Below are 20,276 nucleotides of genomic sequence, written 5' to 3'. Positions count from 1 at the left end.
TGTGGGGCCACCCACCCCAGCCCTCCCCCAGCACCCCAAACTCCCCACGGAGCCAGGCAGGTGCCGCACTGGCTCCAGTCAGCAGCTGCGGGGCTTAACACCTCCCACGCAGCGTGTGGGAGCGGCAGGCACAGCTGCAGCACAGCCAAGGGACAGAACTGCGGCTGGAGGCACCCGGTCCCCCCACACCAAAAGGGAGCCCAGAGGCCACTGTCAACAGCCCAGCTAGAGTTCCCAGGATGCCATCATCTGCTGGAATGGCTCAGGTTCCACAGAAGATGAGGAGACCCCAGCTATGACAACCTCTCTGGCTGGCACCTGTGGTAGCTGCTGGGCACTGGAGGTAGAGCCCCGCGGGATGGGGAACACTCAGTGGCACAGCCCTCGGGGACAGAGGAAGGAGGTTCACCTGGACAGGCAGGGTGTTCCACCGGCAGCAGTCCCGGCACCGAGCTGTTCATCCCGGGCTCCTGCAAAGCCAGGCAGTAGACAACAGGCACCAGCATGAACTGCACCGGGTTGCTGGGCACGCACTCGCTGACACTCTGCAGGAAGACCAGCAATGCCACCAGGTTGCCTGGCAGCCCCACACACAGCATGAAGAGGATGTCGGCCAGCGTGAGGTTGATGAGGTAGATGCGGATGGCCTTCCTCACCTCCGAGAGTAGCCAGTCCCCCCCAGCCAGGTAGTAGTGGATCCAGAGGGGCAGGGTGAGGTAGGTGATGGCACTGTAGGTTGCCAGGTAGTAGGCGGCCCCGGCCAGGCGACAGGCAGCCTGCAGTGCCCGCCGTGCCGCCCGCACCGCGCAGAACCGGTTTAAGCTGATGAGCGCCATGACCAGTCCCAGCAGCCAGGCCAGGGCACAGGCCAGCGTGGCGCCTCGGGGCCCCGTCAGCACAGTGGTCCCAGCACGGGTGGGGAAGGTCTGGTGAGTGGCCAGGGTGGGCACAGCACAGCAGAAGAAGCCCACCATGGCGTAGGCATAGCCCCGCTGCCGCCCGTGCTGCTCAAAGCAGGGCACCGAGAGTGCCCGGGCGATGGAGGCGTAGGTGCCCAGCACCACCAGGAAGGTGGCGGAGCATCCCAGCACCATGGCACGGGCCTGCTGCCTGTGGGAGCCTGGTGAGGCTGCGGCGGCTGCCCACCCAGGGGGCCAGCGTCAGGTGGTAGGGGGCCACACAGACCACAAAGATCAGCCTCAGTGTGTGCAGCACATCCAGGGTGTCGGGGGGCCCGCAGAGTGGTGCGGGGGGCCGGCGGATGGAGAAGCAGTAGATGAGGGGGTCCAGGCAGCTGTTGAGGCTGAGCAGGGCCACAGGCAGCGGGAAGCACCGGCCGATGTTGCGCAGGGTCCGTCCCAGGTCAGCGCGGAAGCGCCTACGAGGAGGTGAAGGAGGAAGCTCGGGCGCCAGGCGCTGCCCCGGGGGGGCCGGCGGGACATCCCACCGGGACTGTGGCACCGGAGCAGCCGGGGGCAGGACCCTGGTGCCCACCCTGGTGCACGAAGCCAGAGCTCCCCCCACGCTGCTCCCGATCCCTCACCTGGCAACAGGTACCGAGCAGGAACTGTGGGCGCGTGGGAATGCACAGAGAGCAGAGCAGGGCGGGAGGAGGGGGTGTCCCAGTGCCAGTGACGCCCTCCCAGTGCCTGCAATGCGGGGGGCAGGATCTGTGCTTCCCACTGCTGGGCGAGTCCCTCTCCCAGTGCCAGTGCCGCTCTCCCAGTGCCAATGACGCCGACAGCAACTGCCGAGCATCCCTCTCCATCCTCTTCCCACACTCCACTATGGCTCAGCTAGCCCAACTCATGCCGTGGGCGTCTTTGGTCATGCATGCAGGATGGAGACCCCCGGGAGATGAGGCTTGGGGACACTGCAGGACAGGAGTGGCCACGGGGCCTCGAACAGCCCCCTGGGCCGGGGAAGCCTTTGGCTCATTCATTTTTAATCCTGGCCGAGAGCAGGAGGGGTGCCGGCACCGTCCCCGGGGCGCAGGAACTGCTTGGTGAGGGGCACAGGCACCCACCAGCGAAGAGACCTCAGGAGCGGGGCTGGGCTGGGGGCCAGGGCTGCGGGACTGGGGCTGCCCCATATCCAGGGCAGGGGGTGCGGGCTCAGCAGCCCCCGGTGCAAGAGCCGCCCTGGGGCAGGGTTCTGCGGTGCGGGGTGGGGGCTGCGCTCACCACGGCCGCCCACCCATGGGCAGGGCAGGGGACGGACGGACCCGCGCCCGCTCCGCCGCCCCTGCCGCGCCGGGGCTCACGGGGAGGGGGCGGCAGCTGGCAGCAGGAATGAGCCAGGGCTGGGAAAACACCATCTTCCGCCCACACAGCCGCCCAACCCGCGCGGCTGCACAGCACCCGCTCTGCCGCCGGTGCAGCACGGAGAGCGGGGCTGTGGGGGAGCAAGACCCCCAGCTGGGGGCAGCTGATGCACCCCTGCCCCCCAGCATCCCCAGGTGCCTCACGTTTCCTTCCACGCACGTGGGTTGGAGCGCGCCGGAGAGCAGCCCTGTGCTACTGCCACCCTGCCCATCCCATGCCAGCAGTCCCCCAGGCAGCGCATCTCCTCCTGCCCGAGGTAGCCCTTAAAAATCCACCACCCACAGGCACAGCATCACCCACCCGTCCTGGTGCCCGGAGACCCCATTCCCCGGGGTCAGGCCTTGCCCCACGTCTTCACCGCTCTGCTGGCAACCGCGGCTTTACTGAGCCATGGTGTCCCTGGGTCACAGTGGTGCACACTTTCCGTGGCACATATGGGGCCAGAATGGGGCCAGAGCAGAGGCACCTTGGGACACCCTCCTTCAGCAGTTATATAAAAGGATTAAAATTTAATATGAACTTCAAAAGGGGAAGAGCAGCGTCCTGCATTGCTGACACGGCTGCTCCTGCTGCATACGGGGAGCAGAGCTCTGCCCCCCCGAAAGTCCTGGTGCCCCCAGGAAGAGATCTCCAGTCCCAGACCCCACCAGGCCCTGACACCCTGGCAGAGCCAGGGCCAGAGCTGGGGCTGCCCCAGTCCTGGTGTGCAGAGAGCGTCTATGTCCCAGTGCTGTGGTCTTTAGCCAGGAAAGCGCCAGGCTTTCCCACTGAACAGAGTGTGTGGGGGACATACATGGCCCAAGCTAGTGTCCTGTGTGTGTTTTTAAGCAGTCATCCATCCTGGTGCCAAGCTGAGCCCAGAACACCCCACCACGCCACATGTGAGGCCCTGCCCAGGAACAATAACCTGGGTAACGCCCTGCACGGTGGCAGGAGCAGCATGGTGGCACATGCCCCTTGTAATTTGATAATAATTGTAATAATAATAATTACAGCGTGCGCGAACTGGAAGTGCTTTCCCCAGCAGACCCGGGGCCGCCCGCTGCCGCCTGCCCGCTGAGCCACTCGCACCACACCAGGACAGCCCCAGGGTGCTGGGACAGCGAGGGCAGGCTCCGGCCCCAGCGGCTCAGCCGTGTCGGGATAGTCCCTGAGTGCCAGAACAGCCTCAGGGTGCCAAGATAGCCCTGGGATGGGGGTGCTGAGATAGCCCTGGGGTGCCAGGACAGCCCTGGAGTACCAGGATAGCCCTGGGCGTCACCCACCCCTGTCCACAGGCACGCTGCCTGGCAGGGAGAGGACAGAGTGCAGTCCCGGGTACCCACCCGTGGGCACCCCTTTTGGTCCCCCCGGGGAGCCGAGGGCACTCCGGGACGGTACCCACCCGTGGGCATCCCCTGAGGCACGCTGCAGAGCGGACTGGCATCGAGACAAGGCCGGCGGGGCGCAAGGCGTGGGCTCTGCCCCGCGGAGCCGGGCTGGCACCGGCATAGGTGGCGCCCCGGGACCCCCGGGGGGGAGCGGGGGCAGCCGCACGTGGGGCCGGGGAGATGCTGAGCCAGAGCGGGCGGCGGCGGCGCAAAATGGCTCCGGTGCGGCTCTGCCGCCGCCTCCCGGCGGGAGCGGAGCGGGGCCGCCGCGGCGCCGCCAAGACACGGCGGTGGATTTTCCCCGGGGCGGGCGGCAGCATGCGAGTGGCGGCGGCCCCGCAGTGCAGCGCGGGCGGGCGCGGAGCCTCTGTTGGGCTCGGCTGGTCCCGGCTCGGCCCGGGCCGGCGCCCCGCGCGTGGGAGCGCCCCGGGCGGTTCCCCGACGGCCCGGCGCGGCCGCCCCCGGCCCGGCTGCTCCCGGCCCGGGCCCCGGGGCCGCCCCCGCCGCTCTTACCCCGCACCCGCCTCCTACATCCTCCGGCGGCTCATGCTGGGCACCGCGATCCCCGGGGACCGGCCCCCCACTCTGCGCTGGGCACCGCGGTACTCCGGCGCCCCGTTGGGGAGAGCCGCCCTCCCGCACCGAGCACCGCTTCCCCCCACCCCGCGGGGCTGGATGGGTCCGCAGGTGACACGTCCCGTTCCCGCGGGGCCGGTTCCGCACGGCGGCCACTCCCCGGCTCCCTCCTCCACCATCCCCCTGGTTCACCCCCGGACACCCGCTCGCCCTTCTCCCGCACCCGCCAGGGAATCCTGGCGGAGCTGAGCACCACGGTGAGACGCCCCCAGATTGTGCCTCCCTCTCCAAAGCCTCGGGCAGCAGGAGATGGGGATGCCCGCCGGCACTCTGCAGCGGGAGAACGCAGGATGGCTGGCGTCGCCATCCGGGAGAGGCTGGAGGGGCTGGCAGGATGGGGAGGGAGAGCCCACTGGGCTGGGGAGGGGTCCTGGGCCTGCCCCGAGCCCCCCGCGCCAGCTCCCGGCACTCGGCCGGGCATGGCGCTCACACCCAGCGGCGCACCCCCGCCTGCCAGGGTTGGACCGTGGCGCCTGGATGAACGGTGATGGGCACAGCTCATCTGGTGCTGGGGGAAGGAAGGCGGCGGCAGGAGGGACACCCAGACTCGGGCCCCGAAGCTCTGCTCGCTGCAGGTTTGGCACAGGATGGAGGGACCAGACCGGCTCCTCCAACAAAACCCAACAGTCACATGCGGGGCTGGATGTCACAGGATGGAGAGAGAGCAGCGGTCCCAGCTGCAACTTGCTCAGGGGATCAGGCAGGGATCGGCCGTGGGCAGCGCAGCCCTGGACGCCGCGAGGGAGGTGCCTGGATTCCCACGGGGACAGCCAACACCCACCACCCGGGCTCTGTCCCCCCTTCCTGGCATCTGTGCTGCTGACCGGATCCTGCTCCAATTTACACCAAGGAAGGCTGGCTGGTCCCAGAGGGACAGTGGGAGCACGGGGGTGAGAAACTGAGAAAGACCAAAAATTACATCCATTTCCTAAAGGAGAATCTGTGCTGCTGACCGGATCCTTCCAGCCATGCCCATCTCCCAGTGGCCTTCCCCCTGCTCCCACGGTCACTTTGATGGCTATTTCTGCATTCCCAGCCCTGCCGGCGCTGTAATAATACTTCCACATCAGTGCTCCTGCCACCCCCACAGCCAAAAGGGGTCCCTCCAGGCTCGGATGCTCAGGCTCAGTGGGGTAACAACACCCAGGGCAGCCCCAAACTTGGCTCACACCAACACCTTCACCACGGTTTTGTCACCCTGTTCTCTGGAGCAGGGATGCCTGGAGCTGGTCCTGGTGCCCTTGGGAGGGAGATTTGGGCACCAAGCTCAGCACCATCCCACCCAGGCTTGGAGGGGGGACAGGAGGGCTGAGAGGGCTGGGGGCTGCTCCTCCAAGCCCACACAGCACAAGCCTTGGCACCTTCCCAACACCCTCCACTCCTCCCATGCCTTGCCCAAGCTGCTGAGAGCCAGGTCCAGCTGCCTCTGAGCTACTGGTGGGGAGGCTGAAGGAAGGGCCCCCAAGGAGCCCCAGACTGGGAGCAGCACAGCCGCCAGCCACCTACACAGGCTCTGCGTCCCACAGGTCCCGGCCTGGCTCGAGACCCCAGCACAGGGCCTGATCCTGCCCTTGAGGGTGGGCAGAGCTGGGGAGACACTCCGTCTGCAAAACCTGGATCTGGAGCCCCAGCCCCCACCGCAGCAGCACCACCTGACCCATTCCAAATTTCTGGCTGGGTGGGATCCAGGGTTTCGGCTCAGCTCCAGATTTTAGCTTCGCCCATGTTGGCAATAAGGGCCAAGAGTCACCTTTGGCTCCAGAAGCACAAGCCACACATTCAGCCCCTGCGCTGGATCCAGGCTCCTCCTGTTTCTGCTCAGACCTGCTGGGCTCTGGTCTTCAACAGGCTATTTCAGGAAATCCAATTTGATGTCCAGAAGGGAAGCAGGCAGCCAGGATCGTGATGGGGCTTCCACACCCCTGGTGACCTGTCATTCGGTCCGCTGCGCTCTCCCGGCAATGGCACCGTATATTACTATTATTGCTGGCTGCCAACGTCTTTGCCCGCCCCGTGAGTCCCCCGCTGCTGGCACGTCTCGCCTGCTATTCTTAGCTCTCCAGCCATCCTCCCCATCACCAGGGTGTCCCCCGGGACACGTCCAGCCGCAGCCCCCGGCCCCCCCATGCCCTGTGCCACCTGCACCACAGGGATGTCCTCCCTGCTGCGAGGAGCTGCCACCTAGTCTGCAGCACCAGGCACCGCTCTCCACATCCCCCTCCCCTCACCCTCCCCAGCACCTGTTACACCTGGTTCTTGGGGATGGCAAAGCCCAGAGGCCAGGCTGAAGGGGCACTACACAGCAGGCATCACAGGGCCATTGAGATGGCCACGATCTGGAGGCCACTTTGTCAGAGCAGGCTTGCCCTGTCCATGGCTGTCCGGGTGCCCACCCCCCCCCGTGCTGCTGCTCGTAGAAGGACAGCAGAAGGGGCTCAATCCTGCCTGGTTTGGAGGAGGTGAGTGTGGAGTGCTGAGCAGTCTGTCCCCTTGCCAGTGACACTGTACAGCCCTGGGAATGAGCTGCTGGGCAGGGCAGAGCGAGAGAGCAGTCCAGCCTCCCTGCAGCTCAGCTTGTGGGCCCGTGGTGGCCAGGCCCTCTCAATTAATTCTCCTTAATCCGACGGGCACTTGCTCTGCTGCCACGTGCCGCAGCAGCTGACTGTGGGAGGGGACACTGGGTGCTGCAGCACCCCTGGCCCCACAGAAAGGGGGAAAGTACAATTAGGATTGAGGGCAGGTTGCAGAGGCTCTGACATGGGCACTGCAGGAGCACAGCTGCTGGCTTCTTCCCGCTCCAGCATTTGGGGAGGAGTGAGCTGGGGGGCGACGTGGAAAATCTAGAGCTTCCAACAGCAGCCAAGAGGAATCTGAATTCAGAAGCTGATTAGAAACCATGTCATGACTTCAAGGGGAGCCACAGAGCAGACCCTGCTTGTGCAGCACCAAACGAAGGCTGTGGGCCACAGGGTCTCCTGGCTGCCTCCACACGAGGTGCCGAGCCACTCGCTCCCAGGGGTACTGCGGGTTGGTGGGTGCTGGGGGTTCTCTTCAAGTCACTGGCACCGAGCATCGCTGTGTTTCCAGAGCCACAGTGCCCGCCGGAGCCGGGTGGCAGCAGGCAGGCTGCCTGCTCTGGCACGCCCGGGAGCGACGCAGAATGAACCCCAGCAGGAGTGGTGCCCAGTGCTTGGCAGGAGTAGAGCCGCACCGGGACCGGCCGCGAGGCACCGTGCCCAGCTCCCGCACCAGCTGCACGGACGCCGACAAGGTCTAGGTGCCGGAGATAGAGCCAAACCCCAGCAATGCACCGGCCGCAGTGGGGTTGGCAGCGCTGGGAACTGTTTGCATCCCCTGGCTTTGCCCAGAGCCACAACTCGCTGAACCACGCCGCAAACATCTGCTCTTCCAACGGCATCATGATTCACAGGCTATTAATTGGGGCTGCCCGGAGCTGCCAATTTAAGGCCAACCAGAGTCCTGGTGAAACACTGAGCGCTGGCCATCCCCAACATCCTCCTGCAGGAGAGGGCCAGGCAGGCAGCAAGGCCCCATCACCACCCATGCCACAGACAGGCTGTTCTCCCCCTTCCCTCTGCCCACCAAAAACTTCAGCTAATTCCACACTGGGACTTGATGCCTTCAGCTTTTGTAGTCCTCTCACTCCAGTGCAGCACCCCCACCCTGCCTCCCTTTGGGAAGATGAGAGGCTCCCCAGGAACGGAACATCAGCAGGTTCTGTCGGAGCAGCCACTTCACCATTCCCAAACAAGTGCCCCAGCATCCCCTGTGCCACCACAGCGCATCTGGGGACACCAACCACAGCAGGGACAGCCACCTCCAAGACATACAGTGTTTCCCCACTGCACCAGTGGCACTGACCTGGGGTGCATCAACCATCATGGGGTCTCACCCCAACACCACCTGAGGCAGATGGGTGTCGTGACACAAAACATGAAACATGAGGTCATCCCTCAGCTCAGTGGTTCCCCTACTGTGGGGCTGTCCGCAATGTCCCCCCACCCAGAGAGGGCCCAGGGGAGGAGCGCAGCCCTCGCCCCCACCAGCTCCCCACACTCACACCTGCTGGCTGGCACCCACTGCCACTCGCAGCGTCCCACACGCCTGCCACCCACTCTCTCCTCTGCACCCCACAGGCACCTCAGCACCACTGCATCCCCGTGCGCCTGGACGACTACAGGGCCACGTGCACCTGGCTGCTCCACACGCTGATGGATGGACGGACACCCAGCGCTGCACACCCAGATGGACACTCGGCATCTCCCACACGCTGATGGATGGATGGACACCCGGCCCTGCACACCCAGATGGACACGCGGCCCCACACGCTGATGGATGGATGGACACCCGGCCCTGCACACCCAGATGGACACGCGGCCCCACACGCTGATGGATGGACGGACACCCGGCCCTGCACACCCAGATGGACACGCGGCTGCCCACGCCGGCAGCGCCGCACGCCCACGCACCGCCCCGCACGCCCAGACGGACACGCACGCGCGCTCCCCGGCGCGCTCGGCCACCCCCGCGCACCAACACAGCCCCCGGGAAGGGACCTTCCAGCCGGCGAGAGGCGGTGGCGGAGCCGTCGCCCCCGCGCGCTTGGGACACACCGGCCACCCACGGCAGCGCAGCGGCGGCGGCCACGCTCCGGGTGCTGACACCGGCACCGGCGCGGGCTGCCCATGCCGCGGCCAGGCCGCGCAGCGAGGCCGGAGGCGTCCCCGGGGTCACAGGAGCCGGAGGATGGCCGCGGCACAGCGGCTGGATTCCCTCTGATCCTGCAAATTCCCTCCACCACCCCACTCACCCGCCGCCGCTGCTAAGCCATGAAGTTGCCGGCCTGGGCTCGGCGACTGGGGCTCTGCAAGGCATGGAGCCCCCTGCAAGGAGCCAGGCCCTCTCCCCTCCCACGCCCGGGCCGGGGGGGCTCGCTGAACTGGCACAGCTGGGCACAAAGCAGGGCTCTCCCAGGGGAGTAGGGCTCGGCCATGAAAGGGTTAGGGCTGTGGGCTGCCTGGGGGCTCCCGCTCTTCTGAGAGAGGGCTGGCCGGGAGCCACAGGCTGCATACTGAGGCGAGAACGTGGCTACCACTGGGGGCTGGGATCCCCCCATCCCGGTCGGGCCGAGCTTCCCGGCTGTGCCGAGGCTCGAGCTCCCGGCCCAGCATACACAGCCCCCAGCCCCGCTCCGCAGGGAACGGGAGCAGAGACAAGCAGACACTCCCCATTGCACACAGCCCCCAGCCCCAGTGCACCCCCCTCAATGTGCACTGCTCCCACCCCCCCCAGGCCCAGCACACACCCCCCTGCAACACACACAGCCCCCAGCCCTGCTCCCTACACCCGCAATTAACAGCCTCCACTCAGCACACCCTCTCCCCCAACGCACATCACACACACACACACAGAGGGGACCCTGTCCCTCGTGTACACAGAGGTGCAGCCCTGCCCCTGGCAGCGGGGCCGTCTGGCAGGCAGAGCTGGGGCTCCCCGGCTCCATCCACGGACCAAGAGCTAACTGAAGACAGCCAGGGCTCGAAGCACAGATGTCAGCACCGGCTGTGCCGCTCCTGCTGGGGGAAAGCACGGAGAGGTACGGAGGGACCCAACTGCCACTGTGACTGTGCCAAGCAGTTTCCCCTCCAAGAAAACACTCCAGAGATGCAGGTTTGTGTCACGGAGAGGCAAGGATCAAGCCTCAGGATGACAGGGATCAGGAGAGGGCTCTGCTGCTTCCCTCACTCCTGCCTGCTTCCCCCCTGCTCTTGGCATCACTTGGCAGGAAAAAACAAGGCAGGGTGAGGCGTGGGACAGCAGTAGGAGCAGCCGGGCGGCTCCAGGGCCCTGGAGCTCTGTCCCAGGACGCCCTCCGGCCGTGCTGCGGCCCCGCCGCCAGCCCCTCTCGCAGCCCCAGGCCAGGGATGTGCCAGGCCGCCGTGGCCACCACTGCCACCAGTGTCACCACACCGCCCAACAACATGTGCCACAGGCCCACCACGACCACCACCGCCACAGCCTCTACAGACGCCACTGTGACCATGGCCACCACTCCATTGCCATGGCACCACCGCCACCATGGCCACCACTACAAACTCCCACCACGATAAACTTTGCCACCACCAAGGCCACCACTCTCACTATGGCCACCACTGCCACTATAGCCACCACTGGCCAGTGCCACCATGGCCAGCCCCACATGGCCAGCGCCACCACCGCCAGCGCGGCCACCAGCCAGCCCCATCATGGCCAGCACCACCATGGCCAGCGCCACCACGGCCAGCGCCACCATGGCCAGCGCCACCATGGCCAGCCCCACCATGGCCAGTGCCACCATGGCCAGCCCCACCATGGCCAGTGCCACCATGGCCAGCCCCACCATGGCCAGCCCCATCATGGCCAGCACCACCATGGCCAGCGCCACCATGGCCAGCCCCACCACGGCCAGCCCCATCATGGCCAGCCCCACCATGGCCAGCGCCACCATGGCCAGCCCCACCATGGCCAGCCCCATCATGGCCAGCGCCACCATGGCCAGCCTCACCATGGCCAGCCTCACCATGGCCAGCCCCACCATGGCCAGTGCCACCATGGCCAGCCCCACCATGGCCAGCCCCACCATGGCCAGCCTCACCATGGCCAGCCCCACCATGGCCGGCGCCACCATGGCCAGCGCCACCATGGCCAGCGCCACCATGGCCAGCGCCACCATGCCGCCGCGGCGCCGCCTCTGCAGTTCGGACCTTGGGGGAGCAGCACCGCGGACAGCGCCCCGGGGGGACCCCGAGCCCCAGCGCGCCCGTGGGCACCCCCGGGGGAGCGAGGGTCGGGACCCCTGTCTGGAGCTACCGCACATCAAAGGCCAGGGGCAGGGCGGGACGTCCCCAGGGAAGCTGAGGGTGGCAGGGCGTGGGGTGACGGGCACAGCTGTCGATGGTTTCCCGTCCCACCAGCGCCCGGTGGAGGAAAGGCTGTGCCCAGCCCAGCGGGCAGGGTGTGGGGGACGGGCACACCTCCAGCCCGACTCACAACAACCCGTCCCTGTCCGACCTGCCCGGCAGGACGATCAGCAGGGGAGTGATGGAGCCTTGGTGGCCCATGTCCCCACGTACCCTGCTCTGCCCTGCCCCGCTGCCTACCGGGGAGCACCAAGCAGGGCCGGCAGCCCCTCCCTGGCTGTCCCAAACCCGTCACCGAGGTGGGCACAGTGTCACCAACCAGCTGCTCCAGGCACTTCCCATCAGCCAACCTGCGACATTTTGTTCTGGGAGCAGTGACACCGGCACTGCGGTTGGGGACACGGTTCTGGGGGGACTCCGGGGCGGGGCAGGGCCCTTCAATCAGCCGCTCCCGCAGTCTCATTTGCATGGGTTGTCCCCGCTATTAATAGCCTTCACTAGCCTCCTCGGGAGCCATTTGCATATTTGATTGCAGCAGAACCAGCTCATCCCCAGGCTCATTCCCTCAGGAACACCACGCTTTCTCCCAGCCTTGGGACTACCTGTCACCTGCCCAGGGCATTGCAGAGAGGGACAGGCTGGGCAGAGGGACAACCTGCCCTGCAAAGGCTGACGGTGCCCAAAGCAATACCTGGTGCCCATGGGCTCCCCACATTCCAGCTGTCCAGCACCAAGACACACTCTGGGCACTGGGTAGTGGGCACACGGGCAGCACCTGCTTTGACTTCCCAGGGATGAAATCTCCAGGGTTTTCTACGATTTTCCCACAGGTTTAGGCCGAGCCACAGTAACCCCCCCCAGCAGTGCCCAGGTCCCACCGGGCACCTCATCCCTTCCATTCCTCCCTCCCTACCGTGGCATGGTGACAGCTGCCTCAGGCTGAGCTCCCTGCCCAAACCAGGAGGGGGAAGGGGTCATGGAATCTCAGGGTGAAGGGTGGGGGGTGGGAGGGGGCAGGAGAGGGATGTCCTCTGGCAGGAGAGGGATGTCCTCTGCCTCAATGGCAACGGAGGGCCCTGCACTGGCTGTGGACACTGGGGACAGCCCAGTGCCTTGTGCTCACACCAGAGCTGGGAGCCCCAAACCCAAGAGACAGGGTGGAGGGACTGCAGCAGGGGCCAAGCACACCGAGACGTTACTGTTGACTCCAGCCTGACTTCCGCAATTTTCTAAAAAAAGGTCAGATGGTTCCTGAGACGTCACCTGAGACTGTTAATTGGGCTAATTATTCCAGTTTCAGATTTTAAATAATTAAATGTCAGGCTGATGGGTTAATTAATTTCCCTCTTCCTTGGGCTGTTATCAGATGGAATCGACCCCCCAAACCAGCCCTGCTCCCACCCCCACGTCATGAGGAGCCAGTGGTGACCTACACAGCCCCCTCCCTGCACTGAGACCCCAAAGGGTGCAGACTCCTTGCACCAAGAGAGATGGCCGTCCCCACACCCAGCAACCCTCAGTCCATCTCCCCCAGGTGGCACCTGGGCTCACCCATTTCTGGGGGACACCCAGCCCATCCCCCTGCCCAGCACCCTGGCCTCAGACAGCAGCACCGTTTCCACAGCAACCTTAAAGGCCCACAGCTGCCGCCTCACGCACGGACCGGCTGTGGCGCAGGGATGGGGGGGGCCCTGCCTGGAGAGCAGGAGGCTCCTCCCGGTAACGAGCAGCACCCCCTCCGCAGACACGAGGGTCTGTGGAGTCCCAGGTGCCCGGGGTGGGGGTCCCCTCCTGGAGTGGGCTACACACCCAAGGCCACCCACCTGCGTGAGTACAGCCGTGCCCTCGCCACGTACAGCCCTACCTGCCACCACCGGCCATGCCAAGGGCAAGCTGGGTGGGGGGTCCGTGCTGCCATGTGGGTCCAGGTGTGTCCATGTGGGTCCAGGTGTGTCCAGGTGTGTCCAGGCATGCGGCCTTGGGGCACGGCTGGGCTGCACGGGCAGGTCAGGATGCACTCGTGGCCATGCGTGTCAGCCCGGGTGCCAAGCCAGGTCCCTGTGCCAGCCGAGGTGTGAGGACAGGGTCCCCAGGGCTCTGCCTTGGCACACTCTGTTCCCCACGGGCCCCACGCCATGCCGGGGGGAGGCAGCATATACAATTTACCTCATTAAAACTCCAAGAGCTGTGCGCGGCACCGGGCTGCAGCCGGGGCCCGGGCTGCGCCGCAGCAGTTTCACGCAGGGATGGGCATTTAGGGCAAACTGAGCTTTTGTGCCCAGCCCGGGAGCATGTGCCCAGCCCCGTAGCCCCCTGCCCAGCTCCCGGTGTGTGGGAAATGATTGCAAATGTGCTAAACCGCCTTCGTCCTCCTCCTCCTGCTGCTGTTGCCACTTTAATGAGATTGGAGGCTGATAAGCCGCTGAGGTAAGCTGTAAACTTGGGGGGGAGGAGTATAGAGTCTGGGCGCACACCTTAATCTCCATAAAATATCAGATGCTACAATTTGCCTGATCTGAAGTTATTTTTTGTTTACTAGCAACAAGGTATTGTAAATACATCTTTGCTGATAATCTGCCGTGTGCCGCAGCGGGGCTCGATGGGCAGATTTATTCCCCTGTAAGAGAGCTTTGAGAAACACCCCCTGCATGTTCCCCGTGATGCCCACCCACCCCGGGCGGCTCCGGTGTCTCCCCTGGGGATGGATCCAGCACATGGGACTTGCAGCGGCCACGTGGGACCGAGGACATCCCCAGCCGTGGCCGGAGGGGTGGGTGCAACCAGGCTCTCACGGGAGATGCCCGCAAGGGAGACTGCCGATAAATCCTGGACTTGCCTCAGCAGGGAGGTCCCTGGGGTGGAAATCCCCGGTGGACCACATCGGTAATCCGCAGCGCTCCCACCGCTGTGAGGAATCCAGGGGCAACGCACATGCAGCGAGCCCGGGCCCTGCCGCACGGATAAATCCACTTCAGGCAGCAATAAACCAGCGTCGTCGGGATGCAGCCACGGCGCTGAGGCTCCTGCCAGCCATGCCGCGGTGATTTACACCGGCATGGTCCCATGGGGAGCCCGGCCACAAAACCCCCGGGGAGGCTGGAATGCCAAGGGCCTTCGTTTCAGTGGGCACAAGAGTGAGATGGAGAAGGGGCAGCTGATCCGTGGTGTGGAGCGTTTTCATCTGCCTCAGAGCCCTTTCCAGAGGACGTCTGCAGCATTATCACCGTTTTATTCGCTGAATTTACAGCCTCACTCCGAGTTATTAATAATAATGGCCTCACTCTTAAGTAGGGCACACCTGGCAGCCTGCGATCCGGCACGGGAGCAGGTTCATTTCCCATAATAGCTGTGTCGTGACCCAGCCAGCAGCCATGGGGCCATCCGGCCCCGCTCTCCCGTGCTCATCCCCATCCCGAGCCAGTGACAGCCACGAGGTTTTGTCCCCTATGGCCATCTGCCCCAGGGCTGTGGGCACTCCCTCACACCTCCAGCCTTCCCAGAAAAGCCAAGAAGTCATCCCAGAGAGCCCAGATGGCCTTGTTTGCAAAGCTCGGTCACCTTTCCCGCTGGGAGCAGACCTATGCTCCAGGATCCGCACCCAGCTCTGGCCATGCTCCTCACATCACCCCTGACCTGAGCTTGGGCCAGGTCTCACCCAGGACGGCCACGGCGGTTCCTGCCCAGCCCAGCCTCATGCCAGCTGCACCTCTCCCAAATGCAACCTTTGCCAAGGTGTGATACTGCCCTGGGCACTCCCTAGATGGGCACAGTCTGGTCTTTTGCTGACTGGCTGCAGGCAGCGGGCACTGAATGGTACCAGGTTATTTTTATTTTAGGGGTGGCAATGCCAGAGGTGAAATCATCCCGATGCAATGGGAGCCATGGCAGCTCTTTCCGGCCCCACGCCCAGCTCTGACTCCCTGGACACCCACCAGCCCCAGGGCTGCCCCGCTCACCCCTGTGACACCCGTGTGGCACCCTCATGGCACTCCACACCCTCACGGCACCCCCTGCCCCGCAGAAGCTCCTGAGCCGGGTGCAGGCAGCACCACGAGCCCATGGCCAGTGCTGCACCATTGTCTGGAAAGTAGGTCGTGTGCTGAGCAAAAAGATATTTATATCAAAGCTCGTTCCGTGCGGGGCAGGCTGGGGGAGGACGGCAGAAGATGAATGAGGGAGTCGGGAGGCTAATGGCCAGGTGCCCATCCTGGCTCACCACTCCACGGCCCGTGTGCCATGCTGGCACGGGTGCCACGGGAACGGGGCTGCTGGCTGGCCCCAAGCCCAGCACGGGGTCCCCATGGTGCCACCGAGCACCCTCTACAAAGCCAGAGCAGGGACAGAGCACAGGCAGGAACAGCCCCCTGCCAGCTGAAGGAGGCAGATCCAAGTATCCTGTGGGATGGGGTGGAGAAACCCCCAAGGGGACCCAGCCCCACATGAGGCCATTTGCCAGGGCGAGGACGTCCCTGGATGAGGCTGTAGCAATGTGAAAAGAAGGCACATGGACTTATCTTGCTTCACTGTGCTCCCCTCTGCCCTGACCAGGATGTACCCAACAACAAAGCTGTGCCTGCCCAGGAGGGGTCCTGACCCCACACGCTGCCCCTGGGCCAGCCCTGAGCCAAAGCGTGGCCAGGATCGTCCTCGGATGAACCACATGTGTGGGCCCGGCACCAGGGATGCTCTGGGGGTGCAGCCGCTCACTGGCTGCCAGCTGCCTGGTACAGCCTCTGACAGCACATGGGAGCTCCTTCTGGGCAGTGCCACGCCAGTGGGACCGGACACCCTCTGCCCAACCTGCCCCTAATCCCACGGGGTTTCCAGCTCTTGGGGGAAAAACTGGTGTCAGGGCTGTCCCCACAAGCCAGAGGGGGGGAGGAGCGGGGGCTCATCACGGGGGTGCACAGAGGTGTGCAGGTGGTGGGCCTGGAGAATAAAAGAGATTTGCAGGATTTACCAGCAATACAAATTGAATATTTAATTTTAGCTGCAGGGCAGCAGATGAGCCCCATGGAGATTACACCACCGATATTCCTGCTACAACAGCTTAGAGAGCATCCCAGAGTGAAATGCGGGGGAAAAAGGAGCGGGTCCAAGCTGAGGAGCTGTGAAGGCAGGATGGGTGCCGTGGGGTGCTCTGCTGCTGGCACTCTAGACCTGCTCCACCACCAGAGGCACCTCCATCACAGTTTGGGGACCACCCACACCCTTGTCCCCGAAACCAGCAGCACCCAGTGAGGACACGGCAGGCATGGGGACACTCTGGTGGGACCACCTGGATCACCTGGTCAAGACATAATTCTGCACAATGCTCTTAGCGCGGGGACAGAGGGGCGGGGGTGCAGGGCTGGTGACTGCCGCTTTAATGGATGGGCTTAATTTGCAAAGCTGATGAAAACCTAAATATTTAAATTGGGATGAGCACAGCGAGCCCGAGGCGTGGCACAGCCCAGCTCGCCAGCAGAGGACTCAAAGCAGGGATGCTCCGGGCCATCACGTCCCATTCCCAGGCTGCATCCCCTGGGGCCAGGGCGGGCCGCAGGGCCGGAGTTTCCAGGAACGGCGAGGAAGCGGAGCCCTCGGTCCCTGTGCCCCACCCATCCCAACCGGTTCCCTTCACAGCACCGTCCCCTCCCACGGCTCTTCCCGCAGCTGGCTGCTCCTCATCCTGCTTTCCCCGGCACGCGGCACTCCCCGCTCCAACCCCAAATAATCCCTGCTTTGCTCCTGCCAGGTGCTTGGCTGAGCCAGGGCTCTCACCTGCCACCAGCGCGGGAGGCTGACCCTTCCATCCCCAGCTTCACTCGCACTGAAGTGCAGGCTGGCACTTCCACTGAGCATGGGAGCAGTGACAATCTCTGGCCACCCCCTGCCCATTCCCTCCAAGCCCCTGCTAAGCCAGGGATCACTCCAAAGCCTCTTTGGTGATCTCGGGGCAGCACAGCCTTAGCCAGACGGGCCATGCTGCCGAGGCTTAAAGAGCCACTTACCTCCTGGCCATGCCGTGTAATGAGGATGAGCCCCATTTCCCCATCACCCCCATTCTTCCCTCCCCACCCGCACGGAGCCACCAAAGGGAAGGGACGAGCAGGGACATCCTCCTGTGCCAGGGGCCCCAGCTGGCAGCGGTGCTGGTGACACCGGGGAGCCCAACGGGACGGAGACGCCACAGGCCTGATATTCACCTGCAGCAGCGGCAGCCGGCACTCTCCTCCAGTGTCCTCCAGGGCTTGGTGGGAAAGGGGGACACGCACCACGGACAGCTCCCCTCCCATGGACACTCTCGACATCTTGCCTGCACTGCCTGGGGCCAAGCTGGCACAGGGTTCGTGGGCACTGCAGCGCATGGATGAGCACCCATCACCGGTGATGCCAACTGTGCTGGGACACCACCCTGGAGGACCCCCAGGCCAGGCAGGGCTCCAGGGACCCCGCACATGGGACATCGACTGCCAGAGCTGGGACCCCACAGCCAGAGCATCAGGAGTGCAGCACCTCCAGCCCCCCTTGGCCCCGCAGTGATGCTCATCCTGCCCACAGAAGCCAGGACATGCCTGTGGAGGTGCCAGCAGAGGAAAGGCTGGCTGAGGTGAGAAGCTCCATGGGCACAGGCGATCCCAGGAAGCCGGCTGAGAAGGAAAGATGTGCATGAGGAATGGGCCATGGCAGCATCGTGGAAGAGCCACATCTTCAAAAGCCCTTTAGGATGGGGAGCACCCAGGCCTGGCAGCCAAAGCCAGCGGAGAGAGGAGTCTGGCTCTCCATCCCTGCAAAGCCCAAACCCAGATCATGAGAGCCGTGCTGCTGTGCCAGGTGCACAAGGGAGCTGGAGCATCCTGGAGCTGCCAGGCATGCACAGCATGCACAGCACAGGACCACCCACCCTGGCCCCAGACCTGATTCTCTGGGGCACCCTCCACAACACCAGTGACTCTGGCTGCTGCCACCACAGGGGAACAGGAACCCCCTTCCATACGGCCACGACACTCCCAGCTGCCAGGGATCTCGGCACGGCCGCCAGCACTGGGACTCAGGGATGGGAGTTGCCCCACGTCCCCATCTGAGCAATTACTCCTGGAGCAGAGCGAGGAACACTGCTTCTTAATGAGCCATTTGTCTTTGAGTCTTCTTCACTCATTACCATGCCGGGAGCAAGAGGTGCTGCCTCTGCTGATGCAGCGGTTGGTGGGATGAAAAAATCCTGCAATGCAGTAATTTTGGCACCAGCCCCAGCTGCCTGACAGCTCCTTCTCCAGGGCTGGAGAGCGAGCGCGCCGGGAGGCTGAGGACAGGCCGTTCGACGGGCCCGGGGCACGTTATTAAGCACATGATACCAAACCCAAACCCACGGTGCCCCAGGGCTCCAGCCCGGCACGGCCGCCCCGCTCCACCCCCCTGGTTAAGCCCTGCCGTGGGACGTCCTTTCTTGCTGAGCACAGGCGCTTCCCAGGCGGGGTGCTCTGGCACCCCGACGTAACTGGGGGCTCTGGCACCCCGAGGCCGGGGGCATCTAAAACCTGGAGGGCTCTGGCACCCCAACAAATCTGGGGAACCTGGCACCTCCACAGAGCTAGGCCACTGAGAAGGGCCATAAGCACCGCGCTGCCCAGCACAGCCGGCTGGGACCCCGACATGAAAGATGAACACGAGCTGAGGAACTGCAAATGTGAGTGGAGAAAGAAATGTTTACCCGGGGCAGGATCCAACCGGGCACCACTGGAAAAAAGGGATGAGGCAAGATTTTAAAAAGTCACTGTTAATAAAAGGAAAACAGAGCAGCTGCAGGCAGGCACTGCCTGCAGAGGGCTGTGAGAGCAGGATGCAAAGATCACAGAAAATACCCTGCTGCAATCAGGAAATTCAAAACCAATTGAGAAGGAAAGAGAAAAGGGGGAAAGGGAGAAAGGAAAAGAAAGGGAAAGGGGAATGGTGAAGAAACAGAAAGGGAATAGGAAAGGAAAGGGGGAAAAAAGAGAGGAGAAGATAACAGAAAGGGGAAAGGGAAAGAGAAAGGTGAAGAAAGGGAAAGGGGAATGGTGAAGAAAAAGAGGGGGCTTTTGTAAGCGACAAGGGTTGTGGAAAGCAAACATTTTATTTTATTACTAATTGCTCTGTTATATGGAATACCGCCAGGTCATTCCGCCGTGCTTTTAATCTATTTACTCTTTCCCAGCTCAGTGGTTTTCCCGCTTAGGGGCTGAGCAAATTTGGATCTACGGTCGTCGGAAGAAAATAAACGCAGCGTGAGCGCCCGCGCACCGCGCGCGAGCTGGAGCCGAGGAAAAAAAATAAATAAAGCCAGCTTGGGTCCTGCTGGGGACCTTTATGGCTGGGATGAAAGCAGGAGAGAACAAACATCCAGCCTGAGAGAGGCGCGAGCTCGGCCCGTTCTGCTCTGCAAATTAATGCAAGGTTCTCACAAAGCCTCCTCCCGCCACCCCGGCTTTCCAGCGTCAGCAAAGGGACTTTTTCCAGCTCCGGCCCAGCGGCCACCTCGCCATCGACTTTCATTTGCCTCCAGATCCGGCCGCTCGCTCCCCCAAAAACCATCCCCAGTCCCATCCTGTTATGCAATTCCCTGCCAGCGGGTGCCGGAGCCAGCGCAGCAACGGGGGACAGCTCCACACGGCCACAGCCACGTGTTTCACCCAGTTTAGACCTCCCTGTGTATTTTTTATCAGCCCAGCCTTCCATCCTTCCCCCGAGGCCACCCCACAGAAGGAGCAGGAGGGGATGAAGCCAGAACAAGGTGTTCCTCCCCAAAACCAGCCTGACCCCATGGCCCTGCCAGCAGCAGCTCTTCCACGCTGGGAATCCCGGGGGCAGCAGGCTCTAGGCAGGTCCCAGTGAAGCCTGTTGGTGGCACTCACCGCCCGGCGCTCAGGGGATGCTGTCCTACTCGGGGAGGTCCTGGCCCGCTGCCCTTCCCCGGCAGCCCCACCATGGGTAGCCCATGCACAGGGCAAGGACTGGGTTTTCCAACATTTCCAGGTCTAACCTCAAGTTGATGGCCCTGCGGGAGG

This window comes from Corvus cornix, chromosome 23 (genome assembly GCF_000738735.6).
Source record: "Corvus cornix cornix isolate S_Up_H32 chromosome 23, ASM73873v5, whole genome shotgun sequence".
Taxonomy (NCBI): Eukaryota; Metazoa; Chordata; class Aves; order Passeriformes; family Corvidae; genus Corvus; species Corvus cornix.
The sequence above is the reverse complement of the archived record's forward strand: the minus strand, read 5'-3'. Positions refer to the sequence as shown.